Below are 27,436 nucleotides of genomic sequence, written 5' to 3'. Positions count from 1 at the left end.
TTCCATCTCATCAACCAGTCAAAATTGTTTCAGTGTGTTGATTGTTGCTGTTTTTCCTAAACTTTTTTTTTTGAGAGAGAGAGAGAGAGAGAGAGAGCAGGGAAGGGGCAGAGGGAGAGAGAGAATCAAGCAGGCTCCATGCCCAGCGCAGAGCCCAACACAGAGCTTGATCCCATGACCATGAGATCATGACCTGAACTGAAATGGTCAGATGCTCTAGCAACTCAGACAGATTGTTGCTGTTTTTCAAGACTTTCCAAGTCTTCCAAGTCCTCTCTCCCAGGTGTAGTCATATTTGTGGCCAAATGATGATCGGATCTAGGTGGGTATGGAAATCTAAGTGGTGACAGCCTCAGTAATGAAGCTCCTTATTGAAACTAACTTAAATCTCTCTGGAGCTACCTTAAGGTATCTAGGTAGGTATTGAAATCTGTTAGGTAGGTATCAAAATCTGTTAGAGCGAGTGACTGTTGCACTTTGTTTTCATACCATTTGCTCAAGAATATTGGAGCAGGTGTGGCATTTCTGTTTTGTTTTGATATTTTTCAAGACTTTCCAGAGGCTTTGGGTTTTTTGTTTGTTTGTTTTGTTTTTCTTAAATAAATGAATGCCACAGGGAAAGTAAAGAATGATACAGGTTTTAGGGAAAATTATGCTTACTTCTTCTCTCTTCTGGATTTTCCTAGATTGTGTTAAAAATAGTAATGCGTGGTTTTTTTTTTCAGCCTACCACTGTGTCTACCACAGAAATAATGAAAAGCAATGAAAAATGGAAATGAGCCACATGACAAAAAACTCAGTCCCCCTGAGGTTTCAGCTAAAAAAGCAAAATGGAACAAACAGAACCAAGGCTGTAACCATTCCCACAATTAGCATAATCAGCATCAATGAGGTGTCAAAATATCAGAATTAATGAGCCCAGGTCAGCCACCCAGGTGGTGGCCACCTAGTCCAAGCACACAAAAAGGTACTCACAAGGGAGGCCTGTGGTCAGACAATAGATTCTAAAACTCTAAACGGGGGAGACAGAAAGCAAGGTAATGAGCCACCCAAAAAGGCAAATTGTCCATTTATGTGTTCAAATAGTTAACACTAGGTAACTGGGTTTTTGAAAACCAACACGTGTTCCTAATCTGGACTAGCCCTAAGAAAGCTAGGGGAATCTATCACAGATGGCAAAAGAAAGGAAAGGGAAGAATCATTCCCTTGCCTCCTCCTACTTAGAGAACCCAGGCTGACATCCCCTCTGCTGCTGGCATCTGTGGAAGGTTCCACAAAGCTGGGCTCTTGGCAGAGGACTAATTTAAGACATAATAGCTCATAATGACAGAAGCCTAACAATGCATAGTCCTCACTGCAGAGGAGGCTGACCCTGATCCTTAGTGTTCTGACTTCCTCCATGATGGATCTCAGACACTCCATGCACATTTTGTGTGCCATGTCATATATACTACATCTGGGCTAATTTTAATATGAAAGGAATACTACTATGCATTTCTTAGCAGGTTTCGGGGGCAGGTTCTGAGCATTATGTTTATCCTGTGGGCTTCTCCATTTCTGTTGATATCACCACATGTGCCAATTGGACTGGTGCAGATTTAAAACATCAACCCTTCGGAAAGTAGTTGTATTTCAGTAGAAGTCTCTTGAAGCTGGAAAAGCTGGAAGAGGAAGGAATGCATGTCTAATGGTGGAAAGACAGGCAGTGGGCCTAATACTCTTGGAGAGAAGATTTGCCCTGTCCAGTCCTCTCTACCTCCCACAATGATGTGGCCCCTGGGCAAAACCTGGTCCTAGATTATGTTTCTAAAACTGGATATCTATTTCCCTCTCTCATGTTCAGGAGAAGTAACCAATAAGTAGCCCTTCTTCATGCAGGAGAAGACAGGACCCCCTCCCCCCCACCTTAGACTATCATTGGAACTTCCCTGACCTTCTGTGGCTTGGCATCAAGACAGAAGCTGGCAGAGACTGCTTCAAGACCATCTTCTCACAACACAAATAGCATCCATCACCCCTGTCTTGGTCTGAAGCAACCTGTCTGCCTCATGCCTCAACATGACCAGAAAATACAATCAACAAAAGGGTTAGGGGCCTGCTGTCAGAACACATCTCTTAGAAGCATAACAGTCCCTTGCAGTTCAATGGCTGGCAGGGCAGCTCTAAAGCCAACTTAGTTGTCCATACCCTTATTCTAGCATTCTCTTCCAATTGGGAAGACATCAAACTACACCCATCCCTGTATCTCACCATTAATTAATCTCCCTATTTGCTCCCTTTAAGAAGATGGTAAAAATAAAAACTTTTTAAAAGAGGGAAGTATTGTGAATGAGCCTAAAATTTTTAGCTTAAGTTTTTTAAATGTTTTCTTTATTTTTGAGAGAGAGAGAGACAGAGTATGAGCAGGGGAGGGGCAGAGAGAGAGATACACATAGAGGTAGGCTCCAGCCTCTAAGATGTCAGCACAGAGCCTGACATGGGGCTCGAACTTGTACCACAAGATCATAATCTGAGCTGAATTCAGACATTTAACCAACTGAGCCAACCAGGCTCCCCAGCTTAATTTTTTTAAATATTTTTTATTTTAGAGAGAGAGCGTGAACAGGGGAAAGGGGTAGAAGGAGAGAGAGAGAGAGAGAGAGAGAATCTTAAGCAGGGTCCATGCTCAGAGCAGAGGCTGACACAGGGCTCAACCCCACAACCCTAGGATCATACCCTGAGCTGAAATTAAGAGTTGGACACTCAACCAACTGAGCCACCCAGGCAACCCTAGAATTTCTAGCTTAAACCTGAAGAATTGGTGCTACCATAATAGACACCCTCCCAAGAGCAAACGAACAAATAAATAAACCTCTCCCTTTAGATTCACAGCAAAGAGACTAAGGGAGGCTCTATACCCCTACTGGATTCTCTGAGTGATGGGTAGGAAAGGCTCCAGCCCAGGGCCTGGCAGCAGAAGTAAAATAAAGTTAAGGTCAGTTAACCCAAATAGGAACTTAGTAAATGGTGGCTTTTTAAAGAGCTTAATTCCAAAAACTAGGGTCATCTCCGGGTACTATTAGAGAATTCACCTTAGGGTCTTGTGGTCAGCCTGTGAAAGTGCATCAATCTCAACCAAGCTCTGATTCTGGTTCCTCTGCAGGAGGGGAGCTCACAAGGACACCCACTCTCTGGCCAGTGTGGCTCATGTCCCAATCCATGTCAACACTGCTCCTCTGCAAGTCTTCTCTACTACCACACAACCCTTGGGTCTCAGAATCAACTTCTAAAGGAGTTCCATCACCTTTTGCCTCTGTCATGAGAGATCTACTTCCACAATAAGCGAGACCTATCACAGGGGCTCAGATAGGAAACTGGGACCTTCCTCCACACACAGTTACTGGCTTAGTCTGGTTTGTGTTTGTTTGTTTAAAGGTTTGATGGTAAAATGTATTTATCTGTTTAATGCAAACAGATGTGTGCTACAATTTTTCTAACTCTGTCTTGGCTTTATTTCATTTTTCCAATATGTCATAATTCCCACCCATAACTGGAAGTAACCCTGACCTCTTGATCTTCTAAAGAGCCCATTTATTTTTAACTGAACCTGCAAAGGGACCCACATCTGCCATGTTAACAGTAGCATCATACCTGGCTGGTGGTAGGTGATCAATAAATATTCCTGATTCAACATCTTTCAGATGGCAATCAAGTCCTCATTATTTCTGAGCTCAGGTACCAACTCGCAGGCTCTTTCTTCATTAGTTTGCTCCCACACTTTTGATCCTAAATGATCTCTCTTCTTCTCAGGGAAAAGCTGCTTTCGGTCACCCTCCGTGCTTGTCCCCTAACCAATACACACCATTGGCATTCTCCCACCTTCTTCCACTTACCTTCCAAAGGCACCATGGCAAAAAGGCAGTTTTTCAAGCATCAGAGGATGAAAACCATAAAAATCCCATACAACAGAGTATAACCCACATTTAAGTACTGAACACTTTTCAAATACAAGATAAATTCAAGGGACTATCCTTAGACCTAAGAAGAGGTGTTGCCTGCAAATCCACAAATCCTTCCCAACTTACCAAGTGTGATAGCTTGCCTCCGAAGATGGCCACCATCAATTTCTCCCCTCCTCCAATTGGGGAGTGAAGTCTATACCTCTACCCCTCTCAGTCTGGGCAGCTCTGACCAACGTATAAGGTAGAAGTGACACTTGCCTGTCCTAGACATAGCCGTTCAAAGGCCTGACAGTTTCTGCTTTCCCCCTCTCAGGGCCTTGAGCCAATGTGTAAAAAGCCAATGTGTTGGAGACAGAGGCCACATGGGGACATCATAATGTGCCAGATACATGAGTCAAGAAACCCCCTGGGATACCCCAGCTCCATCCATTCAAGGCCCCAGACATCCTGGAGTAGAGATGAGCTCTCCTTGCTGTGCCCTGTCCAAATTCTGCCCCACAGACACATGAAAAATAATAAAACAATGGTTGTTATAAGTCAGTAAGTTTTGAGACGGTTTGTTATGCAGCAACAGATAACCAGAACACCAAGAGAGAATCCATGTCAATGAAAATTTCAATTTCGGAATTAGGAATTGCATTTGTATGCAAATAACAAAGGCTGGGAAACACAAAGCATATTAGGGCTTTATTTTCTCTCATAGAATAAGGAGGTAAGGCTCCCCCAGCATTACTCTGGCAGCTCAGAGCCCAGGTCTCTGCAAATCTCTGTTCTTTCCCTCAAACAACCAGGACTTCTGCTCCAACTCCAGCTACCAGCATTCCAGGCATTAGGAAGGAAGGGATGGTGCCTTTACTGGAAAAGCAAAAACGTTTGTAGAACCCTCCAGTGGGGATCTCTGTTTCAATCTCCTTGGCTAGAGCTCTGCTGCATGGCCACCCCACACAAGGGAGACTGAGATGTATGGGTCTGTAACTGGCAATGGCCACCCTGAACAAAACCAGGGTTTGGTTAGTAAGGAAAGAGGAAAGAAGGATATTGGAGAAGCAACAAGCTGTTTCTGCCACAGTCAATAAGGAAATCAATTACATTAGCCAAAGTCCAGAAGCACAGCAGGCTTCTGGGTGAGGCTGGTGATGTCATCAAAGACCCAGGAATTTCCCATCTCTCCATTCTGCTATTCATAACATTGGCCTCCACTTCGTGGGAAATCTGCCAGTAACAATCAGGCTACATGCCTCCTTGTTCATATCCAGCAGGAAAGTCTGGCTTTCTGTCCATCTTTCTTAAGAGCAAGGAAACAAGGGGTCACTTTTAAGCATGGACATTAAACTGTGCTTGAAACGCATTGAATTCCTTTCCCTATTCCAGAGCCAAGAGAAATCTCACCGCCAGCAAAGGCTTTCATTCACAAGTTTGACTTAGGCTAAGAGGGTTCTGCAGTCATTCTGCCTGGGTTTATATCACTTTTCTAGCTGTGTGTCTTTGAACAAGTCCTTAGCCCCTCTGAGCCTCAGTTTCCTTGTGTGTAAAAATAGGTTAACTAACAGTATCTACTGGTTAAGGATTAATGTAAGGAATCAATAAGAAAATACACATAAAATACTTAGCATGGTGCCTAGAAACCAGCAAGCCTTAAATAGATGTTGGCGGTGATGATTATGCAGAATAGTTTCACACAGGCCCTGTTTGAGTTTGGCAAACACAGAAATAAATGTAAATCAGTGATGCAACACCCCTGCCTTCTCCTTTCTTTGCAGTTTTAATGATATCGACTCTCCTGCACCCTGGAAGACCTGAGATACTTACTCTTATAAGCCTCTCTTCAGAAATGACCTGTTCCATCTCGCATGCTACTACAGGTAAACTTGAAATTCGCACCGTTCATCTAACACACGGACTTATCTGAAAAGATATCTGCAAATTTACTGCTAAATAATCCATTGAAGGACCCCATAATTAATCCAATTCAGTCATTCTTGTATCTCTGCTAAACATATCATTACAAACCCGACATAGTGCTTTCCTTTTTCACGATTTATTTCAACAAGAATCTAAGCACCTAATAACCAAATCAGATTGTCTATGCAGTGATTTCATTGTGCCATAGTCAGCACTTAGGATTTCCCGAAAAGTAAATCTACAGTATTATTTCAGTTTGGCTGAATAATATAGACAGAGCAGAAAACATGCTCTGGAGTAAGAGCCAATTGCTAATGGTTATGAACAGGAACAGCTGGTATGGGTACCTAACTTATTGGTTACCAGGCATCATGCTAAGTGCTTAGGTAAGACTTAGGTAAGAATTAATATTATTATCCCCATTTTATAGATAAGGAAACTAAGGACCTAAGATGTCAAGGGACTTCATTATGATCAGAGTTCCTAAGAAGTAAAATCAAGATTTGAAATTCCCGGTCCTGTTCTGACTGTACAGCACAAGTCCTTGAATGGCAAGCACACTGGGCTTTAGAGAAATGGGCAGATCCTGACAGTATATCTACAGAGAAAGCACAGGAGGTGCAGAAATCATACATCTTGGAGTGAAAGTTCGATCGAGATTTGCTTTGTCTTCATTAGTTGCATAAACTTTGTGAGCCTCCATTTCCCCATCTCAAAGTCTGAGGCAAGGAGAGGGTTGGTGTAAGCATGCTCAGGCGGTCTGACACCCCGCACAACACTGGCCCGCAGTAAGCCTCAGCTTCCCACTCCCTCATTTCCTTTCTCTTCCTATCTAATCCTCATACTCTCCTTTGAGGAAAAGCACTAGTCAAGGAAGGGTGACCCCAGTCATTCTCGCTTTTGTCACATTCTAAAAATACATAGTACTCAAGATTTTGTTCAACTAATGAATGATGATAGATAGTGCATGTCTATAGAAATCAATGCATTTCTTCTAAACAATGCCTTATTAAGAACTCTCATTTTAATTATTCAATAATTACATCCAGCCTCAGACTTCAGTCCTGCCCAGCATCTGGTGCCTCCATTCAGGGCTACATTGGTCCCAAAGCCAGGCTCAGTCCCCTCCTGGCCATGCACCTGTGAGATTGGAACCAGGAAGGAATTCTCCCGGAAGGTCAGTGGCCAGGAGGGACTTTGGAATATGAATAGGAAATCTAATCACCCTACTCTGGAACAAGCCAATTGGAGTGGACCATTTGTCTCTCTGAGCCATCCAGCACCTTTGAACACTTCTTCGAGTATCTTTGAGGAACTCCCCACTTGATGAATTCCCATCTCCCACTGTAGAAGTCAGGTACTTCCTGAGTCAGATTATAGGCAAAATGGCCACAATAAGCCTTATATGCCCATTTGCCCTTCCCTTTGCACTGTGACTTTGCTTCTCCATTTGTCAGGAAACGGTATCTATTTCTCCACCCTTGAGTCTGAACATAAGAGATAATTTGGCACCTTGGGACCTATATCTCAAGAGACCTTGTGACTTCCATTATCGCCCTCTTGAACTCATGCTGCCATGTGAGGAATCCTACGCTAGTCTCCTTGAGGATGAGAGTCCTTAAAGAAGAAAGAAGAACTCAGCCAGCAAAAACAACTGCTGGTAATGTAAATGAGGCCACTGTAGACCATCGAGGCCCAGTTGAGCAGACAGATGGAACGGCCACAGGAATGATCATAGGTGAGAATAGTAGAAGAAGCCATCTAGCTAATCTGAGCAAATAAAATAGCAGTTTGAGGCACATGGATGGCTCAGTCAGTTAAGCATCTGACTTTGGCTCAGGTCATGATCTCGCAGTTCATGGGTCTGAGCCCCACATTGGGCTCTGTGCTGACAGGTCAGAGCCTGGAGCCTGCTTTGGATTCTCTCTCTCTCTTTCTCTCTCTTTCTCTCCTTCTTTCTCTCTCTCAAAAGTAAATAAATATTTAAAAAATTAAAAACTGAAATAGCGGTTTTAAGCCACTAAGTTTTGAGGTGGTTTGTTACACAAAAATAAGTAACTGAAACATTTACTTTCCAACATTCCTTGTAGCTAGAGAGAAAACACAAAATCTAGGGTCTATTAATGAAACACACACATTCACTTCAGGCTTTGATCAGGAATTAGTGGCTTGAGGAAGCATTCTGTCAAGAATACAGACAACTCTGTCGGGCTTCAAAAGGGCAATGGCAGAGTTTCTAGTAGTAACCTTCAGTGCCAAGATCAGCAGAGACATGTCTGTGGCCCAATGGAGGCAGTAGTTTTACTGCCAATGGATCAGCTCTTGTGAATGACTTGAGGCATCATTTCTAGTTTTTTGGTCTCCCAGCCTGGTTTTCTGGCTCTCCTAGGGACTCCCTGAGCTTCCTCTCTTGGTTCGAGTTCCCTCAAAAGCAGAGCCTAAAGCAAAGATGTGGTGCAAGTAGTTCATATGGGAGATGATCCCAGAATCAGGAGTGAAGGAGAGGGGAGAGTGTAACAGAGAAGGAGGAAAAGTCAATAAGTATGAGTAACAAGGGCTCAGTCCTACTGGGGACCCACTGAGGAATCATGGGTCAGCAGAATGTTGCAGAATTGTCTCTCTCTACAAAGAATGAATGTCTGAGGCATTTATCCTCTGCTTCCAGCCCCCATTTGTTGGGGCTACACCTGGAAGCATTGACTCCCCACACGTCCAGGCTGCCCCACCCTGTGTAAGAGCTGGGCAAACTTCATGGCTTCAGGAGTAGTCTTGAACCAGCAAAGAGGATAAAGACAGAGGATACTTGCAGTGGGAGGCACTCTGTGTGCAGTGGAACTGACCAATACAGCCATAGCTGAAACCAGAAGTGGTCCAAAGAGATGAGACATGAACACAGGAAGAAATTGCTATCTTACCTAGCATCCAGCCAGGTGTTGGTAAATGTTTAACACCTGGCTCTCCAGAGCCAGGATGGGGCAGGTGGCTCTGGGTTGTATTGTTTGCCCATTTCCATGGTGCCAATTTCCATGGTGTAAATCCTCCTACTGCATCTGATTTCATGCTACCAACGTGACATCAACCAGCTCCTAAAATTTAACAACTGGCTGTCAGGAACCATTAGGAGTTGGGTCCAGCTCACCACTGATTAAGATCCTTTTTCTTTTTTTAAGTTTATTTATTTATTTATTTATTTATTTATTTATTTAGAGAGAAAGAGAGAGAGAGAGAGAAGGAGAGGAGCAGAGAGAGAGGAAGAGAATCCCAAGCAGGCTCTGCACTATTGGCACGCAGCCCAACACAGGGCTCAGTCCCATGAACCATGAGATCATGACCCGAGCTGAAATCAAATGTCAGATGCTTAACCAACTAAGCCACCCAGGAGTCCCAGATCTTTTAAGAAACTCCTTTTATGCTTAAGCTAATTTTAATGTTTTCAACAAAAAACATGAGCAACTAAAATCAATGACAAGAGGGAAAGTTACACAGGTTGGGAATGTGAGGTCAGGCAAACACCAACAGTCTGGCATCATAGGTATGCCTTCGGGTTCTTTACTCTGATCAAAATGGCACAGAGCCTTCCCCCATGGCTCAGGGTATAATTCTTGATCTCCTGACTAAGCAATGGAGATCACCCGGGAATGTCATTGCAGTCTGAGGGAAATTTAAAGGAAAGGGCTGGGCAGACATTAATAGAAATTCTTTCAAAGATAAACTGTGATGTCATAAAATTCTTCTTTCCCAGAAAACCAAATCCCCCATATAGCAGTTAAATGTTTTTCAACCAGTTTTATTCTTAGTAGAGACAGAACAATTATCCACAAGCTTCTGTGGAGTGGTCTTTCAGACACTTGAAGGTTTTTCTTATCCAAAGGAAAGAATCCAAGTCAGCTTGGCCTTTTGTCAGAAATTCCATTTTCATGCTTTAACCTTCTCTGGGGGTTTCTTTCTAACCTTGTCCAAACTCTACACGGCCTTATTAGTTGTAGAACCCAGACCTGGATCCAGGATTCTTGCTGAGCTTGGACTGTGGAAAAAATAGGGAAGAAATGGGCCTCTTAGGGTCCATGCATCCCACAGTTATTTCTAGATTGCACATCATTGGGTGTTTTCCATTCCAGCAAACAGCCAACACAGGGCAAGGGGACAACTGGAGAAACAGAAGAGGTCACCTTTGTGATTGTGACTGCCTCTGCTTTACAGACAAAGCAGAAGGCATCCTGACCGGAAATGATGCCCTGGTCACTTCTTATAGAGACCCAGTAGAAGTCTTTGCTGTCACAATCTGACCCACCACCACTAGGACATGCCTTGGAGCCTACTTGCATCAAGCACCAGGACACCAGAACATTTTTAAAGTTCCAAAAGGCACACCCAAGTGAGAGAATTCAGTAAGTCTTAGAAGAGAAACTAAACTCAAGAACAGGTCACAAAAATCTACGGCATGTTTGCCTATCTCACTAATTCTCCCTCACTAATTCACAGATGCCCCAATTCAGACCCCTAAAGGATGGCCTGAAACAGCGCTGTCCAACAGAAAAATAATGCAACAACAAACGTGAGTCACAGACGTCATTTTACATTTTCTAGTAAATACAGTCTTGCAACAGGGAAAGTAGGTTAATTTTAATATTATATTTTATTTACCCAGTATATGCAGAATACCATCATTTCAACATGTAATCAACATTTAAAAATCCCTAATGGGATAATGGGATATTGTACATTCCTTTCTCATACTATGTCTTCAAATTCTGGTGTGTATTTTATACTTAAAACATATCTCAATTCAGACAAGCCGTAGTTCAAGCACTAGTGGCTACCAATATTGGTTAGCTCACGTCTAAATTATTGATTCCTCAAGTGTGGTCCCCACACTAGCAGCTCAGCATCATCTGGGAACTTCATAGAAATGCAAAATTCAGGCCTAGCCCAAGACTACTGAGTCAGAAACATGGTACAGCCCAGAAATTTGTGGATTTTTAAAAAATATTTATTTCTGAGAGAGAGAGAGAGCATGCAAGTGAGCAGGGAAGGGGCAGAGAAAGAGGGAGAGGGGAGAGAGAGAGAGCATGCAAGTGAGCAGGGAAGGGGCAGAGAAAGAGGGAGAGGGAGGATAAGAAGCAGAGGGAGAGAGAGAGAGAGAGAGAGAGAGAGAGAATCCCAAGCAGGCTCCATGACACCAGCACAGCACCTGATATGGGGCCTGCCCCATTAATTTGTATTTTAACAAGCCCTCCAGGTGAGTCTTATGAGCTTGAGAACCACTGTCCATATGCTGCCAAATCAGAAATGCTTAATCTGCTTTCAATTCATACTAACACCAATATCTAATGGAGGATAGGAGTCTTTAAGAAACTAACTCTCCCCGTTTTCCTGTTGCTAAGGAGCCTAAAATAGCACATTTGGTTCCCATGAGATTTATTTTTTGTTTTTATTTTTTGGCCAATTAAACAAGCTTTCCATTGGCAAGCTCCTATCTTTTCAAATCCTTCCTTCCTCTTTGTCTGTGAATTTGGTTCCTTCATCTTCTCGGCTTTTTACAGTAACCACAACCACACTTACCTTTTTATACGTATCTAAGGTTGCCAGAATTAGTGAATCAAAATACAGGATGTCTAGTTAAATTTGAATTTCGATAAACAGTGAAGAATGTTTTAGTATAAGTACACCCCATGCAACATTTCCCAGAAATTGCAAGAGAAAATAGTCGTTGTTTATTTGTAATTCAAATTTAACTGGGCATCTTGTATTTTCTCTGGCAAATCTATTCCTATCTCCCTACATCCTTCTCACTCCGAATTCCTCCAGTGACCAGAACTGTTAAGTCTCCTGGGTAAGCCAGGGTGGGTGCTGCTGGGGTGCAGCACTGAATCAGAACTAAAGGCCTGTGTCTCACTCCCCAGCAAAAAAAATCATGCTGGATAAAACCAGCTGCCCGAATGTATTCTTTGGCTTTCCAAGGATGGGTACCCTGGCTTCCAGTGAATTCCAGCTGCCTCTCAGGACCAAGCGCTCATTTAAAAAAAAGAAAAAAATCAAATCAAACAAAGAGTGCACTGTCAGTCAATCAGAGCAGCACAAATGCACCCACTTAGCTCACAGCTCAAAATGGGCCTCCAGATTTGTGCTATTGAAAAGGAAATTGGCCTCACTTGCTTCGAAACAGCCCCAAAGTGGGGAAATTAATACAGAAGACGCCAACTCGTAATGAAATCTGGCAAAGGCAGTGGGTTGTGTGGCATCATCCAATTACAGCAAACATAGACACTGCCCGGGGGGAGATGCAGGTCTGGACACCGAGAAAAATTAGGACCCTATGCAGTCATTACCAGCAGAGAGAGAAAATTTGTCAGAATGTTTCAAAAAAGTAGAAAGTTTGGTAAATTCAAACAGCCCAACAAATGCACAGGGCTCCAAAAGAAATGTCCCACACTACTCCACATAGCTCCAAAAGAAATGTTCTCAATACATACCGGACTATGAGCTCCTCCAGTGGACAAAGCCCCTGGAAAGCCAGATCTTGGCTTTCTCATCACCTCTTCCCCGACCCACCGCAACCCACCTATAAACCCCACATCATTAGTAAATGCATGTGTGCCTGGAGGAGGTGTTTTTTTTCCCCTCCACAACTAGGTAGACTCCAGGGAGCCCCAGTCACCAGGATGGAGCTGGGAAGAACACCCTGAAGGCCTTGACCTTGTGTGGTAAGCCAGAATGACACCAAGACCCTGGGTGGGAGAGAACTTGGAAGTATGCATGGGGGCGACAGGGAGACCAGAGAGAGGAGAGACTCCGAATGCTTAGCCAAGATCAAGCCATTGAACAAAAACCCAGCTGATGCTAAAAGCCAAGAGATGTTGTCCCCCATGTTTGGACCCCATGTGGGTTCAGAATCAGGTAAGATTGCTTATTTCCCTCTGCAATCTCGTCCACACCCGAGGGAGCACAATATAGGGCTGCAAACAGATAAAAAGGGCTGTGAAACCTGTTTCAGTTCGTGATTTCATTATCTTTAAATCTTTAAATCTTTAAAGTAAATCTTTAAAGTGAATAGTGTGAGAGTTCAACCTAATATTAACAGAAAAGTGATTATAGGGACTTATCCTGTTAAAGGTAGAACAGTTCATTTGATTTTTTTTTTTTTATTTGAGAGGGGAGAGGGGCAGAGAGAGAGAGGGAAAGAGAAACTCTTAAGCAGGCTCCACACTCAGCACAGAGCACAATGCAGGCTCCATCCCACAACTCTGGGATCATGACCTGAGCAGAAATCAAGAATCAGATGCTCAAATGAGCCACCCAGATGCTCAGTTCATTTGATTTTTAAAAGAAAAACACAGTAATGGCCAAATAGGGGTTAACTACCAATTGAGTAAAATGGGAAATTTATACCATCAAGTCACCTGATTTCCAGAGGTCAACAGAAAATAAAATATAGCATGGATATGGGTCTCATACAGATGATGTAACAGGAAGGAAGAAAACTGTTATTTTTATAAGCAGAGTGCATTGTGATCCAGGAAACTGAAAGGGAAGACAGAATTTCTCTTAGCAAAAAAACTTTTGGTTAGTAAAACATATCAAAATATTTGGTTATGGAAGATGGGGCCCCTGGAAAAGGTTGAGACAAAAAGAAAGTAGATTGTTCTAGCTAGATAAATAATAGGAATTGGGGAGTTTATGGGTGGTTGGTTACTAGTAACTGAAGGAAGAGATTTGGGGACCATAAAAATGAGAGAAAGGTTTTAAAAGACAGAGGAGGGGAGGGGAGGAAAAACTGACATGAGGGAGCCTGGGTACCTAAGAAGGAAAGTTGGAAATTCCCATGATGGAAAGGGCCAGGAAATTCCAGGGCAGGGATGTGCAACATTCAATAACATATCATTAGTTCTGCAGTGTGATCCCAAACCTTGGGTAACATCTGCTGTAGGCAAGAGCTCTGGGTTGAAGGAACTTTGTGAAAAGGTACGGGGACTGCGTGCTATGTTCAAGATGATGCAGGGCATCTAAAAGAGATACAGGAAGCAAGATACACATGAGGGCAAGGATTTCAGCCGGAACGGGAAATCAGGGTGAGAGACAACCAGAAGAACGTAGGCCCTTGGGGAATTTGCAGAACCACTGAGTAGAGTGCCAGACTTCCAGCAGGACTTGGGAGGAGGTTTGAAACAATGTTTTCTTCTGTTCTAGATAAAGCTAACCCCAAGAACTAAAGATATCTGATTTGTACCTCCAGAATTAAAACACCTAAACACTGGGAAGGAAGGAAGGAAGGAAGGAAGGAAGGGAGGGAGGGAGGGAAAGGAAGGGAGGGAAAGGAAGGGAGGGATGGAGGAAAGAACAAGATAACAAAGAAAAAGAGGTAAGCCTGATAACTAAACATTTTATCTGGCATTACTTTAGTCCTGAAAGATATACATAATTTACACATCATGGATAGGACAAGTAAAACTGGTATTCATAGAGGGGAAAAGTAAAATGTAAAACAAAGCAGGTAAGGTAAATACAAATAACCTTTGTTAATCACCATGTGCAGAGGTAGTATGTTTTCAATAGGTTAAGAAGGGATTGCCCAGGTTCAATCCCCAGTCCCACCACTTCCTAATTAAGCAATCTTAGCAATTAAACTAGCCCTCTCTGAGGACTGTCCTCACCTGGAAAAGGAAGAGACTACTACTTTCCTTACACAGTTTTGAGGAATAACTGAGATACTAATTTATGTCATTAGAGTTCCACTTCAGACCAACATTCCCACTAAGATTAGTCAGAAAAACTGAACAATTCTTTTTTACATCAGGAGTAAGGCCCCACAGATCCTCAGGGTCTCCTCCTGGACTCCTACCCAATATCTCCCACATCCACAGATCTTCCTTGAGTTCAGCCATTAGGAAAGGGTAAAAAAACTAAATCAGTGTCTTCCCTACCTTCCCTATGTGAAAGTCTGGCATGGCTTCAATTGCCAAAAAAAATACTCCTTTCCAGGGGTGCCCAGGTGGCTCAGTCAGTTGAGCATTCGACTTCAGCTCAGGTCATGATCTCGCAATTTGTGAGTTTGAGCCTCACGTCGGTCTCTGTGCTGACAGCTCAGAGCCTGGAGCCTGCCTCAGACTCTGTGTCTCCCTCTCCTCCTCATGCTCTGCCTCTCAAAAATAAATAAACGTTTAAAAAAAGTAAAAAATAAATATTCCTTTCCATAATTCCACCGCAAGAGAAGTGTGTGTGCAAACTTGTTTTTGGGGCACCTGGGTGGCTCAGTCGGTTAAGCGTCTGACTTCGCACAGGTCATGATCTCATGGTTCGTGGGTTCGAGCCCCGCATCAGGCTCTGTGCTGAAAGCTAGCTCAGAGCCTGGGGCCTGCTTTAGATTCTATATCTCCCCCTCTCTCTGACCTCCCCCTGCTTATGAACTCTCTCTCTCAGAAATAAATAAAAACATTTAAAAAAATGTTTAGATGTCATGATTGTTTTCCTTTTTTTTTTCTTTGTAAGATCTCTGTCTTGTTTGAAACCTATTTATTTATACCCAGAGAGTACTTTTTAGTAATAAGGAGCTTGGCAGTTGCCACTTGCTTAATGCATAACTTAGTGATATTTTGACAACAAAAAGTCAAGGTCAAGGAAGGAAAGACAAAAAAATAGGTGGGGAAGAGGATGTTGGGAGAAGTGAAGGGAGAAAGATGAAGTATAAAAGAAGCAAGAGAAAAGGTAAACAGGAGAAGTAAAGCAAAGAGAGAAAATGAACCCATTGGACAACAGCCTGAGGGTCAGCACCAACCACCTATCCAGCAAGAGAGGAAGAGACATACCCACCCAAGGACATAGTACAGAAGACACCAGGCATATCAACATGATTTTGTGATTTGGTCTGAATTCTTGTGAACACCCAGATCCTCAGAGAACCCATATATACCAATATAACAAATGCACATGGCATATTTAGTATTAACAGTACCACTCAAAGGGAAAACCCAGGGTTTTCTGAACCTGTTTCCACATTCAGCAATTTTTGGTTTTAACCAAAGATATAAAACCAAGGTTCTGGCAGAGTTCATCCATCCTCACAAGGACCCTTGGAGAAATATGAAACGCCTATAATTGTTCACATTTTCTGGTCTCAAGCCAAAACATGTATGGAAAATGTAAGAGTCCTAGCCAATAAACCTGACCCCAAATGCAGAGTGTATCACTTTAACCACAGGATAACCCTGTTGATTACAGTGTGGTTAGAGGGAAAACGTGTGTGTGTGTGTGTGTGTGTGTGTGCGCGCGCACTTAAAAAACTGATCTGTTCCCGAAGATTTCTCCAGAGCTCTAAACAGCATATCAAGGTGCTTCATTTCACTGACTTTCTGATCTTTACAGCTGAAGTGATCGGGTTTAGTCTAGGGAAAAGTAGGAATTCTGCAGTGACCATGCTTCACCCAGAAATGGCAGCGGGGGAGGGGAGGGGCGGGGCACCCTGGAGCTAAGAATTTCAAGGTCAGAGTCCACAGTGAGGAGTAAAGTCACGGCTGGCTCCCTCAAGGCATGATAAGATCAAGGGAAGAGGTATAAAGCAGCTAAGTCCCATTTCCAATGCCACTCTGTTCAACAGGCAAGGTCTAATTAAGGAGACTTTCCACCTCTTCATCTGTTTTTCCATGAATTTTGTGCCTGGGGCTATTAACTTCTGCTAAAAACCCGTGGGCTAACACTGGGTTTTATTGTTCCTCATGAAAATAGAGAAGATGCAAGATGGGAAACATAGGACAGTGAGGTTGTCTTGTTAGAGGATAAGCCCCTTGTAGGAAGAAACATATTCCATGGTCTAGGTGACCACTTAGGAATGCTTGCTTACCAATGTGTTTTGTTCCCAGTTCTCAACCTGTAGAGAGAAACGTGATTTTTTTACAAAGCACTATTCTGGACATCTGGGGAGACTCTGAAACATATGACACAGTTTCCGTCCTCAAAGACCATAAAGTCAAGTTGGGAAGGCAAGAAATACAGATATAAAATGTTAATTAAATAACAACACAAGTTAATTAATAAGACAACAAAGGACAAGTCATGAAGCAATGCATTTTTAATTTCCATATGAATTGCACAGCGAATAAATACCTCAAGAGTACATAGAGATTACTTCAAGCTGTGGTGGAAATGAAAACTTTCATGAAGAAGGTAGGACACAAGCTGGGCCTAAAAATTTGCATCGGATTTGGATAATAACGGAGCTTATGATGTGCACGGGCTATATGATTCAGATACAGTGGCTCATTTAACAGCCCCAAAAGCCATGATAGGGCTGATATCCTTACCCCCATTTTGCAGAAGAGGAAATTAACACTCACTAAGGTTATGTAGTATTGCCCAGTCCAATCCAAACCCAAGTCTAGCTCTGAAAGTCACATTTACAGAACACATTGCATGGCTGTTTGATACCTTATACAGATTTAAGCAAAACTCAGAGACGGAAATGCATAGTGGCCACAGTGCCCTGAATATACTGGTCTAACACAGGTGAGAAGTCCATTGGAACTGTCAAGATCAAGATTCCCGGAAAACAGAGTGACACAGCTGAACAGGTAGGTTGAGTGAAATTTACCTACGCTCAGCAAATTGTAAACAGTGGTTATTATCATGGAAGCAAATTGTGAGGGACTGCACTGTTCAACTCAAAATATTTTTACTTCTTATTCTCCATGTGATTCCACAGTGCTGAATTTCTGCTTAGAAAAATGCCAGACCTCTAGAACTTTTCATTCTGAACCTAGGATAATCTGCATATGATTTTGCATAAGTTTGAATATCAAGTTCAAGAACTCCTCCTCCCCTTGGCTACATGATGTTAATTAATTGACTACTGCAACCTCCAGCAGTTTCCTCCTCCCCTGCCTCCTCTGCTTGCTGCTCACCAAGGTGCAAGTGTTTCACTCGAGGGAGAATCCCAGACCATTCTGGAAGAAAGTAGTTGGCATGGCCGCTTATCAGCCCCAGCTCTGCGGCTCTGGAAGAGAGAACCTGCCCCACCTTGTCGGGAAGACTGACAGTGAGCACTTGCCCCAGTGATCCCTGACTGCCCTCCCTGCAGCTCAGAGGCAGAGAGGAGGTGTCCCGAAGCCCTTGGATTTTAAATAACAACTTGGGAGAGGAAGAGATTGGAGGGGAAGAGTCAGCCTCAGATTACCTGCAGGGAAGAAAGAAGATAAGAAAATCAGAACAGAAAAGAAAATAAGAAAATCACAGCCGGACTGGGCCTTGGGTAAGATTCCAGCTCTTTTTCCTTCTTTTTTGTCTTCAGGCAGTGGAAAATTATGGAACTCAGAGTCCCACAATATCACTGTAAATGGGTAACATCCCCTACCTGGAAGGGTTCTACGAGCTTCCCTCCCCGCCCCCTACAGCTCAGGAAAAGAACAGTCACCCAGGCCTGCAAGACGGCCAGTCTTCTCCTGAATACCTTGGCAGAAGTCTGTCTTGCAAGCTGTAGGAAAAGCCACCCAATTCTCTCCTCTTACCTGCTGCAGAGGAGGAAAAACTAATTTTCCTTCTACCCTTCTAGGTTCTTTGCTAACACCCCCTGCCCCCATAAAAAGGACAGATCAATAGAAGCAAAGCAAACAGAAGTTTGATAACCAGGGAAACTGAGTAACTCCCTGAAATGGCCCAAGTCACCACCTGAAATACTGTCTCCAGCCAAAAACATGGGGCATGTTAGGGAGCCAGTTATGGGAGGTTATCAGGCAAATACAGACAACGAGGGTGGGGTTGTTTTCATGTCATTCATATCCTTCCCCATTGATTAGAGTTTTCAGAGATTTGGTCATTCCCCTCTTCCAGGTACAGCAAGCAAAATGGTAGATGTAATTGTAAATGTCGTATAATAAATTTCCCTTATAAATGTAAGTGTCTCTTACAAAAGGTAATTTCTCCATGTTCAGAGCTACTTACTCCTGTGTCTGCTATTTGTTAAAAATTACCAGCTCAAGATAGTCCTTGTGCCAAATAGGCATATTTTTGTGGTAGCATATTCTCTCCCTTTCACTGCCCACCACCTTGATCCAACCATCTGCACAACCCAGTGTAGCAGTCAGGTCCCTTCATGCCTGTTTTCCAGAACCAGCAAAAGCTTGGATTCTCAGTTCCTGGAAAGCTGGGCATGAGTCTCCCTCTAAACCCTTTTAGCACCTAAAACGCCTCCCCACTCCGCTTTTCTTTGGAGATGTGAGAACGACTTCAGTCAGTGTTATCTCTCCTTGAGCTCATAAAATGGAATGCTCAGAGGAGTGAAGTAATTTTAGCAAATAGTAAATTTTAGCAAATAGGGGATGGCAATACAGAGGGCAGAAGGACCTTCTTTTTGCCCCCAAAATCATATCACACTTGTGAGTCACCATAAGGCTGATCTTGAAGGCAAGCCAGCTTTAATTATTTTAAGATTTTCTGAAAGAAAAAAAAAATGTTTGCTCGAAAATCTACAGCCCTGAGTCATAAAGAGTTAGTAGAAGAATTATTGAAACCAATATTTCTGAGGAATCAGATTTAAGTATTTGTCTTTTGACAAGTCTGTGTCAGTGAGTAATGTTTGGCTTTGGGTCCCTCCCATGAGAATTAAACTATATCCATGGTGTTAGGCAAAAGTCAACAGTATGGCCATTGTTTTAAAACACTGAAGAACTTGTAAAGCCAGAAGAGAACCACTATAAAAATAAAAATATTTTTTAAAAAATTCTTTTAAGAAGAAATACAGTTTCTTCTTAAAAATAAATAACAAGCACTATCATTTGCATAAACCATTACCATTTATTGCCTAATTAATATACAACAAAACAATAATCATGCATATTGCCAGATTAACTTTTAACATTATTTATTACAACCCTGAAATGTTTATGTAAATTATTCTCAGTCTTCGTCTCCCATTGCACAAAGGCATATTCTAACCTCTCTGACTCAGTTTCTTCCCCTCTCATTTTGAGAAGGGCTCTGCCATTGCCAGGTTTGTTCTGTGGAGCTTTGTGAAGCAGAACTAGGGGGAGGGGAACAGAAAGAAAGAGGTATAAGGAACAAACACACCACCAAGTCTAGACCTGAGGGGCATGAGTTTTCAGAAAGCTCAGAAGAGAGTCCAGGGAATGTGAAAGCATTCACCAAATTGAAAAGGCAAATAATTCGTAAACTATTACCAGGGACTTTGCATCCAAGCCATGATGTTTGAACAATTACAAGAACTAGAAATATTATAAAATGGCCTTTTGGTTCCTGGGCTATTTCTTTGACTGCAACTTTGAGAGTGGACCCCATGTGGTCACAGCTTCAATACGTTTGCACGGGCTAATCCTTCTTAGTTTGTACTTAAAACTTAAAAAGCAACTGGAAGGGAAAATTGCTCTATAGTTGCACACTCTACCCCTTACCTCCATCTCCATCAACCAAATGCCTTGTGATGCTAGTATGTTCTTTCTTATATAGACATTGGGTTGAGTACTATGTTTGCATATACAACTAGTTAAAGCTGTTTCATGAGAGCAAATAAGTTTATGGTAATAGATCAGTGCTCCCAGGGTGACTTGGGTTTTCAGCTTCCCTCTATGAAGATTAAGTAAAAGAATGCACAGTGCTTATCATCTGCAAAGAACCATATGAATGTGACATCTCTACAAGTGATCTTGGATAGCAAACTCTGCAAAAAGATGTAGAGGTTTGAAGCAGCAATCATAATTGCTGAATCGATCATTCAGACTTCCCTCAGAACTTCAAGAAAATGAAACCAAATATATTCTGCCTAGATAAACATCTGGGGTCCCATTTCTTCTCAATCTGGGAGGAAATCTGACTTAAGCCTCATCCTACATATCGAAAGATTTTTACTTATTCCCCAGGGTAACCCCTCATTCAAATTTCCTATTCCTGGTGATCTCTCAAGTTGTCACATGTCCCCTTCCTTCTTTTGTCACTCTCTTTCTGTCCTATACCAAGCTGAATATGCAGCCTTTTTCCTGTTAAATCTCCAAAGCCCCACCCATGCTAACATTGCATATTGCAGATAGACTTTTTCTTTTAACTAAAGGTCAGAGATTCCAGAGGGAATTATACCACAGCACCACAAACAACTTAAAACCAGAGCTCCTGGGCCATCTCTGCCCCGAGTTTCCCCCACCGGACAACTGTCTTCCTCAGCATCCTGCTCCCCACCCAGTGGCTTCTGTTTCTGCATCCTATTCAGTTTTCTGTGTCTTCTCCCCTTTATTACATGGAGTCATTCTGGTCTCCCTTTGCCTCAGCCCCTTTCCAAATCATCGTCTGGAGGAGGAGAGAAAAGCTTCATTGTTCATACCAAAAAGGCCATTTGGGTAGTTTTCTAAACAAAGAGCCAGCCCCCCTAAATGTGAAATGTGCCACTGGCCTAGTATGGCAAACTATATACACCTGCAGTCAGTTCCTGCCCTCAACAGAGATTTTCTTTCTTCCTGCCCTACATGCATGTGCTGATGAGGGAAAGGGAGGGGCTTCAGAAGATTTTCCTTGAATTATCCAGACTATGCTTCCCCTTTGTGCTTGATTCTATGTGGCTAGAGAAAACCTAAGTGTGCTTCAGCTTTCTGCTGTTTTTCATGTCTGTGTAATGAAGGAATAGCTGATCCTTGTTTTTTAAAAATCCAGCAAAGTAGCCAATAGCTTAAATGTGCAAATCAAAGTTATTACGCTGGCCCAAATTGGGCCACTGACCAATCAAATGGCTCTGTAGAGGCATATTCATTCTCATGTTAGACCCCTCAGCTGAGAAAACAGCTCGGAGAGTATAAATGAGCATCAGCCACAAGAATCCAGCTGAACCTGTTTCTTGACAATTAAATGCAAGGGTTAGAATATATGGTCCTTGCTTTGGATTTTCTTAGTGATTACAGAGAATCTTGGTGGTAGGAAGAGGGGGAGAGTGACAGCAGATCTGAGTTCAAATCTGCACACTGGCTCTTCTTAGTGTTGAGATTTTGGATACTTCATCTAGAAACTACCTTAAATCATTTCTGGAGCAAGATTAAGATGGATGGATGGATGGATGGATGGATGGATGGATGGATGGATGGATGGGTGGATGGGTTCTCATCTGTGAAAGGAAGATAATAATGTCCACCCAGCTTATTTTTCAGGGATTATTGAACACCTGAAAGACTTTGCTACTATTGTGGACTGTTTCCTTCTCCTCCTCCTCCTCCTCCCCCTTCTTCTACAGCCAGAAGAGACACCAACATTAATTTTTTTCTGGAAATGCAGATATCAATGAATTTTTAAGGGGCCACTACCAAAGGAAGTACTGTAGCTGCAGAGAACACATCTTCTGAACAAGGCAAAGGACAGTAAACAAACTCCCTCCCCAATTCCCCTGCTAGTTCCCACCCCTTCCAATCTCACCTCCGATACAGCGATACAGCGCATTTGCCATCTATCATTTCCCACCCTGTCCTTTTTTATCCTAAAGCAGTACTTGTTAAAGGCTCTGTGACCACTCCAGCTATTTCCTCTGAGGATGATAACGCTGCAGCCGAAGCTTCATTATTATGCTAATCGAGCTTGGTCTGAGCTGCTTTCATAACTGCCACATTAAAGCAGCCCATGAAGGAGAGGCCTCCAGAGCCATTTCCAAGGCACTGGGAGAATATTAATGAAGGATGAGTCCAGAGGAGTTGTTTTTGAACCCCAGCCATGAGGTAAAAAGGCCCAGCTTCCATTGCCATAAATAAATAAATAAGTAAACAACCAAACAAACAAGCGGACTATAAACCACAAATTAGAGAGAGCAAAGCTTCAGAGGAAGCAAAAGAGGAGACTATTACTATTGCACAGCACAAATGGCTTCCACTGTAGGGTATGCATTGCTCTTTCAAGGTGAGCATAATTATCCATATTTTAGAGATGAAGAAACTAGTCCTCATAATTGTGAAAAGATTTATCCAGAACCCTACAGGTCCTCAGTGACAAAGCTTTGGCCCCATCTTGCAAACCAGCCAGCGACAAAACTAGGAAGCCAAGTTAGGTCAAACTGTTGAAGGTAAGAAATGAGAAAATGATAGATCCAATTCAGGTTAGACACCTTCAAGATTTCAGCCTCAGGAAAAGAAATGCACAGCTGTATATCCTGATGAAAAGATTTTGCCAACAACTCCTCCTCTTGCTCTAGCTACTTTTCAGTGCACCTTTTGGAAAAGGGAAGGAGGGATCAGACCTGTAAGACCCAGAGGCACTTCTGCACTACGGGTGGAATGGGAGAGGAAAGGCCCCTGTACGGGCAACATCAGGGTGTGCGAAGTGGATCTCCCTTCCTTCCTGGCTGTAAATCAGGGAGCTGGGCTAGAAGAGGAGGTCTGTGCTACTCCCCTCTCTACATTCCAGCCCTCCACCACAACAGCACACACGAGCAGCTTATCTCAATAACTCATTTATTCCGCATGATTTCCACTCCTCTGCTCTTGGCCCAAAGAAGAAAAAAACGGCATCACTGGTTGTGCTCCCATGAGCTAATGACTACATGTTCCCTATCTTTCCCCCTGTGGCCCCTACATCTTTCAGTCAAAGGGGAACACTCCTCAGTCATGTTAGGTGCTCAGCTTAATTATTCCAACTAGAGAAATAAAGACTCATATGAGGTGGGCTACCCCACGGTATTCCCACCCTCCTCTTCCTGGATAGCAGATGTCTGCACATTCTCCAGATGTTTCCAGAAACCCTCCGCTCCTCCCCTTTGTCTTTGGCCAAGGACACTCCCCTCTCATCCTTAACATAAAGGTTAAATGTTGATTCGTTTAAGCTAGTTGTGTTGATCCTGTTCACATGCCAGTAATAGATTTAGAAGCAGGCACAGCGTGTAACCTTGGCCCATAAGACATAAGGACAACACTATCATGGGTCTTTGGGAAAGTTTCTGGTGCTCTAAAAAAAAAAAGGGACATAAGCCAGAGACTTTGCCCTCTACCTGCATTTGAATGTGGCAGTGCTTTGAGCTGAGGCAACCATAGTGAAACCAATCATATCCATAAAGCCAAGAGAATCATGGAGAGACAAACATCCCTAGGCTGGCAAATCCACCAACTCTAGACTTACCTACTGGTGGTCTTCTTGTTACATAAGATAATGAAATTTTTATTACTCTTTAGGTCATTTTTATTTGGATGTCTTTATCCTTGCAAACAAAGATTGTCCTAGTATACCCCCTATGCATTCAGAATAGAATCCTAACTTTGTTTGGATAACCTATACCCCTACATAGACTACGTGATTAGCTAAACTAATGATGATAGTCATATTTTATCACCAGGGATTGGTTTAAGGTACAAATGTGACCGAAATCTGCCAATCAAATGTGAGAGAAGGTCTTCTGGGGTTGGGGGGTGGTAGTTCTAGAAAAGGTTTCTTGCTGTAGGAAAGAAAGAGAGATTTTTCTTACCCTACTGGATACTCTCATGCTTGGATGTCCCATGCATGGAGCTATAGCAATCATCTTGCAACCGTGAGGGACATTGATCTGAAGACAATATAATGTGCTGAGATTGGTGAATCCTTACTGTTAAAACAATTTCAAGTTGGGCCCTCTATTATGTGACCATGTACTAAAGAGCTTTAATTTGCAGTTTAAGAATGCATTCCTTGTAGTTATCTAGCCAGTGACTTGCCTTACAAATGCTCTCCTGAGTGGAGAGGAAGGGATGGAATAGCAACTAGATACAAGGAATTTGCAGACACTCATATCCTGTCCTATCTAGGCCACAAGAGTAGTGAGTGCCAGTTAGGGATGTGTCATTAATATTTGTGGCAATTACAGATTGCCACACTCACCATGGTGCTTGTGAGTTCTTATTTTATTATGACTTCCGTTTTCTTTTTAATTTAATCGTTCCTAAATTTTTTATAAGGAAAGAAGGCAAGGATATATTAAGAAAGCCTGTAAATGGCATTACAGCTTTAAAAGATGGATTTTGGGGCATCTGAGTGACTCAGTCGGTTAAGCATCCAACTTTGGCTCAGGTCATGATCTCATGGTTTGTAAGTTCGAACCCCACGTCCAGCTCTGTGCTGACAGATCAGAGCCTGGAGCCTGCTTCAGATTCTGGGTCTCCCTCTCTCTCTCTGTCCCTCCCCGACTCATGCTCTCTCTCTCTCTCAAAAATAAATAAAAACATCAAAAAAAATTTTAAGGCTGATTTTATTACTCACATGCTTGGAAAATGCTTTCATGAATATCAAAGTCTCTTACATGCTCCCTCACTAAAGAAAAAAGAAACGGGGGGAAAAACTGAGAAGGAAAGGGTTATGGTGCTTTTTGCTTTGCTTTCCTGAAAAAATGGTTTGGATTCTTTGAAAACCTGGGTGGACTCATGACCATGTATCTGGCATATGATTGCCATCTAAGGCGTGTGTCAGGGCAGAATATGACTGCAGACCACTTCTCTGGCCTGTGATCAGTTCACTTTGATTGCTATTCACTGGGCTCTACCAAATGCTTCTAGCCCAAGTAGTCAAAGTCAAAGTTGGGGAAATTATCATTTTATTTACAAAAGATAACTGCCATTGAACATCAACAAACACAATCATATCAAATAGATATCATGAGCTCAGCAAAAAATATATTGTGTGATCTCTGTCTTCTTTTCCAAACTGAGAGAAACATCACCTGCACAAACTAGTATGAGTTGGACTAGATTGAATGATGTGGTTTAGGCTAGTAGAAGCTTGCAAGGTCAGCAGCCGGGTCATAAAAGGGGTTCTACGAAATAAGTCAGATATGTTTGCACATATAGGTGGATTAGGAGGAACTTAACAGAGGAACTTAACAGAGGACCATGGGGGAGAAGAAGGCGAAAAATAGTTGGGGAGAGGGAAGGAGGCAAATCATGAGAGACTTTTGAAAGCTGAGAACAAACTGAGGGCTGATGGGAGTGGGGAAGAGGGAAAGGGGGGTGATGGGTACAGAGGAGGGCACTTATTGGGTTGAACACTGGGTGTTATATGAAAACCAACCTGACCATAAACTATTTAAGAAAAAAAATAAAATAGAGGTTTTAAAAAAAATAAAATAAATAAAAGGAGCTCTAGTGGAGAAAAAAAAAGATCCATATAATCAGTGACTTAGAAGACAAGAGTTCATTCTTTTGAGAGACACTACAGTAGAGTTCAAAGAGCATGTGTCTAGAACCAAAAGATCTGAGTTGTAGCTCTGATATCATCAGTAAGTAGTTGTATGTCTTTGGCAAGTCAGTTTGCCTCTCTGGGTCTCACTGTCCAGCCTTGTGTCTCAGAAAGATATGTCCAGGTCCTATTCCTTGGAAACTATAAATGTGACTTAATTGGAAATAAGGTCTTTGTAGGCATAATTAAGGATGTCAGGATGAGACCATCCTAGATTTAGGAGGAACTCTAAATCCAATGACTGGTGTCCCTCTAAGAGAAAAATGAAGGAGATTGAGACATGGACACAGAGACACAGAGGACGCCATGTGAGGACAGACAGAGACAAGAGGGATGCAGCCACAAGGCGAGGAACACAAGGGTCACCAGCAGCCACTGGAAGCTAGGGGGGACACACAGAACAGATTTTTCTCTCAGAGATTCCAGAAGGAATCAACACTGCCAACACCTTGATTTTGGACTCTCAGCCTCCAGAATGATGAGAGAACAAATGTCTGTTGTTTTAACACCAACACCCCCGCCCGTGTGTGGTACTTTGTTACCTGAGAGCATCAGTTTGATTAGCATCAGCTCTTTCCATCCTGTGATTTAGGGTGAGGTTGCAGGGAAGTTAACTTTACATTTAAAACTGAAGACATTTGAATCCTTTGTTTTGAGGTTAGAGGGAGGAATAGTGCTCAAATTTTCAAATTCTTTTTCTTTTTTTCCATCTAGACAAGGCACTAGGATACTCAAGAAAGGACTATTTTTAAAATATTCTCAACTTGTCAAAAATAAAGGCAATATAAATCTGAGTGGAAGACATATAATTTGACCAGGACAATCACATTTACGTTGTGATTAGATTCAAATAAAACTCCATCTTGTCGGGACATAATGAAAAAAGCAAAGGGATGCTTATTTCGGCAAGACTATTCTGTCTTAAAAGTTTCTTCTGAAACTTAAAGCTTATAACTCAGAAATGAATCTCATATTCAACCTGATGCTGCTGGAGACAATTATGCCTTCATTCATTCATCCATTCACTCATCCATTCACTTATTCATTCAACAAGTATACACTGCACCTTCATCATGCACCAGGAGCTAAGGTTGGTGCTGAGGATACAATGCAGAGCACAAAATCAAGACCCCAGCCTGATGGGAGATCAGGAAGTGAGAGGAGGTAAGAGGAGACAGAAAATCATCAAGTACACAAATTTATAACTACAAATTTTGATCAGTTCTATAAAGTAAAGAGGGCAGGGTCAGATGGAATCTGTGATATGGGAAGGCCTCTCCTTACAGTATATAAACCTATAATATTTAAGGTCTGAAGATGGAAAGAAGCCAGCTAGGCAAAGAGTGAGGCAGAGACAGTGTTCGAGGCAGAGGAAACCACATATAAACACCCAACATGAAAGAAGCCAGTATGTCCAAGAGACTGAAAGGTGGCCG

This window comes from Crocuta crocuta, unplaced genomic scaffold (genome assembly GCF_008692635.1).
Source record: "Crocuta crocuta isolate KB4526 unplaced genomic scaffold, BGI_CrCroc_1.0 scaffold229, whole genome shotgun sequence".
NCBI lineage: Eukaryota > Metazoa > Chordata > Mammalia > Carnivora > Hyaenidae > Crocuta > Crocuta crocuta.
Note: the sequence above shows the minus strand (reverse complement) of the source record.